Source organism: Microtus oregoni, unplaced genomic scaffold (assembly GCF_018167655.1).
Source record: "Microtus oregoni isolate MIOR12 unplaced genomic scaffold, Mior012 000156F_ref0000345, whole genome shotgun sequence".
Taxonomy (NCBI): domain Eukaryota; kingdom Metazoa; phylum Chordata; class Mammalia; order Rodentia; family Cricetidae; genus Microtus; species Microtus oregoni.
In genome coordinates, this window is record NW_024544811.1 from 388988 (window position 1) to 393541 (window position 4554).

The window sequence follows — 4554 nt, forward strand, 5'->3', positions numbered from 1 at the left end:
TGAAAGCCGGAATAAGTGTCAATAGTGTGATGAACATACTTCAATTTGCCAAATTCTGCAAAGTGGAACACATCCATCTGCCAGATTTCATTCCTATGGGTGCCCTTCGGATTAGCCACTGCTGGCAGTGGCATTTGGTTATAGAAAGAGCAGGTAGGGCATTTCTTCACAATCTCCTTAGCTTGTTGCCATGTAATAGAAAACTCTTTCTTCAAACCTTTGCTATTAACATGATGTTTTTTATGAAATTCAGAGGCTTGTAGCACACTACCAATCAATAATTGATCAATTTCTGCATTACCTTGTGCTAGAGGACCTGGCAGACCCGTATGGGATCGGATGTGTGTTATGTACATAGGGCAAAGCCTGTTCCTGATCAAATCTTGAACCTGGATAAACAATGAGGTTAGTTCTGTATCATCAGGTATAAATTCAGCAGTTTCAATATGTAAAATAACTCTTTCTGCGTATTGTGAATCAGTAACTATATTAATAGGTTCTTTAAAATCTCTTAGTACCATAAGAATGGCATATAATTCTGCCTTCTGGACAGAATTATACGGACTTTGTTCCACCTTACCCAAGTCTTCTGATTTGTAACCTGCCTTCCCTGATTTATTAGCATCAGTATAGAATGTACGGGCTCCAGTTATTGGAGCATCACGGACGATTCGAGGAAGGATCCAAGAAGTTCTCTTTATGAAGTTAAGCCGCTTGCTTTTTGGATAGTTGTTATTAATGTCTCTCAAAAATTAGCACAAGCTCTTTGCCATGGTTCATTATCTTCCCATAATTTCTTTAGTTCATCAGCAGTGAAAGGCACTATAATTTCTGCTGGGTCTATGCCTGCTAGTTGACGAAGTCTCAGCTTGCCTTTTATAATTAACTCAGAGACTTTTTCCACATAAGTTTTTAGTTTCTTACTTGGTTTATGTGGTAAAAAGATCCATTCCAAGATAATATCATCTCTCTGCATTAAAATTCCTGTAGGAGAAATTTTTGATGGTAATATGACGAGAATACAATCGAGCTCTGGATTCACTCTGTCCACATGTGCCTGTTGTAATTTCTCCTCAATCATTGTCAGTTCCTTTTCTGCTTCAGCTGTTAATTCTCTGGGACTGTTTAAATTTTTATCACCATCCAAGGTTTTGTTCAAATGAATTATTAGATCAGGTGTTATCCCAATAGCTGGTCGTAGACTAGAAATGTCTCCTAACAGTCTTTGAAAGTCATTAAGAGTCCGTAGGCGATCTCTCCGAATTTGTGCCTTTTGTGTCTTAATTTTTTGCAAACCTATTCTATAACCTAAATAATTAACAGAATCTCCCTTCTGAATCTTTTCAGGAGCAATTTGCAATCCCCATTTGGGTAAAAGTATTTGTATTTCTTCAAACAGTCTGTTCAAGGTATCCATGTTTGAATCGGATAACAAAATGTCGTCCATGTAATGGTATACTATAGATTTGGGAAATTTCTTGCGTATTATTTGCAATGGTTGGTTCACAATATATTGGCACAGGGAGGGGCTATTTAACATACCCTGGGGGAGGACGGTCCAGTGGTACCTCCTTGAAGGTTGAGAATTGTTATAAGTAGGCACTGTGAAGGCAAATTTTTCTCTATCTTCTTTTTGCAAAGGTATAGTGAAAACACAATCCTTTAAATCAATAACTATGAGAGGCCATCCTTTTGGTAATAAAGAGGGCAAAGGAATTCCAGATTGCAGAGGGCCCATAGGTTGAATAACCTTGTTGATGGCCCTGAGATCTGTCACCATTCTCCATTTACCTGATTTTTTCTTAACCACAAATACAGGAGAATTCCAAGGGCTGGTAGATTCTTCTATATGTCCAGCATCTAATTGTTCTTGTACCAGCTGTTCTAAAGCCTGTAACTTTTCCTCAGCTAAAGGCCATTGCTTTGTCCATATTGGTTTCTCAGTCAACCATTTTAGAGGCAAGGCTGTTGGTATCTCTGAAGGGACATCAATTGCTTGTTCTTGCACAGCCCTAATGGCTGGTTTTCTCCATTTGTAATATCTTTTAATATTATTCTCAGAAATATAGGCTCTAGAAGTAGCAGGAATGTTAATTTGTGTATTCCATTGTTGTAATAGGTCACGACCCCATAAATTCATTGCGATATTGGCTACATATGGCCTTAATTTTCCTATTTTTCCCTCTGGCCCTATACTTTCAACCCATCTCGTACTGTTCCTTACTTGAGATAGGGTTCCAATTCCCAGGAGCTGAACATTTACATTCTGAAGAGGCCAACACGGATGTCAAGATTCTGGGGTAATGATACTTACATCAGCACCTGTGTCCAGCAGGCCAGTAATAAAAATGCCATTTACACACACTCTCAGCTTAGGTCTTTGATCATTTATAGAAGTTTGCCAAGACACATGTAACTCATCTTTCTGATCACTATTGCTTGTAACAGTAGGCATGTGGCTTCCTAATTGTCCTGACGAGGCATGTTCTTTGCAGAAACTGGAAATGACTGAACCATGTTTGCCATGGGGGCCTATGAGGCCCCCCCTCTCACGTTTCCCATCTGTATCAGATTGCCTTGTCTATCTCTTGTAGACCTGCATTCATTTGTCCAGTGTCTGCCTTTTCCACATCTTCTATATAAACCTGAAGGTTTGAGTCCTTCTATTTCTGTTATTTCTAGAAGATGCATTATTATTATTTCTGAAAATCTGTTGTTTAAAATTCCTTTTCATATGACCCATTTTGCCACAATTAAAACATTTTGTATTCTGGTGTCTCCTTTTACCATTGGAAATTGCTTCTTCTACCCATGCTTCAGTGCCATAGTCAAATGTGTCAACATTCAGTGTATGCAAGACCCATTCTTTCAAGGGCGCTGATCTGAACTTTAAAGGCCGCAAGATCTTTTTGCATTCCACATTTGCATTTTCGTATGCCAAAGACTCAATCATTATACGTCTTGCTTCTGGGTCAGATATCCCTATTTGTACAGCCTTAGTTAATCTTTGTAAAAAAGTCACTAAAGGGTTCTCTCTGACCCTGTTTAACTCTAACAAATGATTCCATTCTCTGTCCTGGGTCTTGTACCCTGTCCCAAGCCCTTAAGGCTGCTGTAGTACACATGGAGAGTGTGTTTTCATCCAAATTAGCTTGTTCTTGAGGGTCAGAAAAGAGCCCTTCACCTAGAATTTTATCTAGGGAAATGTCAATTCCCTTCGCCTTTTCCTGCTGTTCTGAAAGTCTAGCCTCTTGCCTGAATAAGCATTTCCATTTCAATTGTGGTCCACTCTCAAGGACCACGGAGCTCAGCTGGAGCCATTCCGAGGGGGTTGCTCTGCTTGTTGTGGCCCAAGATTTTAGCATCTCTTTAACAAAAGAGGCATGCATCCCAAAAGTCATGACAGCCTGTTTTATTTCTTTGAGATCATTCATACGGACAGGCTCCCATGTATCTTCCTTGATGACCCTAGGGTTTCTGGAACCAATCACCTTTTCTGTTGTTATTACTGGAAAGGCATGTAGAGCTGTAGGTAGAGCTTTGTGGAAATTGTTCCAGAGGGATTTATCCACAGATGTAGTTAAAATTTGCCTTTCTACCCTTTGCTCTTCTTCGTCAGAATTTAGAAATTCCTCAATCTTTTCAATTCTATTCACCATTGCCTTCTGCAATGTCTGAATCTCTTGTCCAGAATTATGTTCCAATGCCTTCATTGAGGATTCTAAAGTATGAAATTTGTCCATTAGAGATAACTTGTCATCTTTGGACATAATTTTTATGGCATAAACCGTGCCTTCTTGTATTGATAATCTTTCCGCCAATCTGTCATAAGCTTTAGACAAAATCTGATTGTCACATTCAGCAGTTTTGATTCTCTCAGTTAATGTTTCAGTGCCTACAGAAAGGGACTGCTGGAACTTACGATCTAATTCAGCTGTTCCTTCTTCCATAGTAATGAATTTCTCCTTACCATCAGCCTGTACCTTTTCTAAATTTTGCTCAGTTAACCGAGTCATGTTAAACAAAGATCTGTTTTCTTCCTGGAGAACTTCAAACTGATTCTTGAGAAGATTGTTGTCATTCTCAATAGTTTTTAAACGTTCAACCTCTGCCTTAAGAGATTTTATCATTTTCCTATTATCAAACCATATTGTGCTAAGGAAAATTAAGAATCCCAGAAATATCCATAGATGTGGGCTGATAGACACCTCTTGTAAAATCTCCCACATGGTACACTCAAAAAAGCTGTTGAAATCTGAAACAGTCACGTTCTCAGACATTTTATTTATAAAAGAAAAAATTCTTTTACCTGCAATGACCTATTCCTACCAGTGGTGGCGAAAGAGTCCACTTGAGTCCATGTGGCCTAAGTCTGAAATAAATGACTCAAAAACAAAATTGGAGCAGACACCAGGCTGATTAATAGCAATTGGGCCAGAAAAGGAACAGAGAGAAAGCCGCCAAAGTGAACAAATCATAGGGACTGGAGTGTTTGAGCCGGCTTGCAGGGCCGCCATCACGTGACCCGAGCGCCTGCGGAGGTGGGAGGGGAAC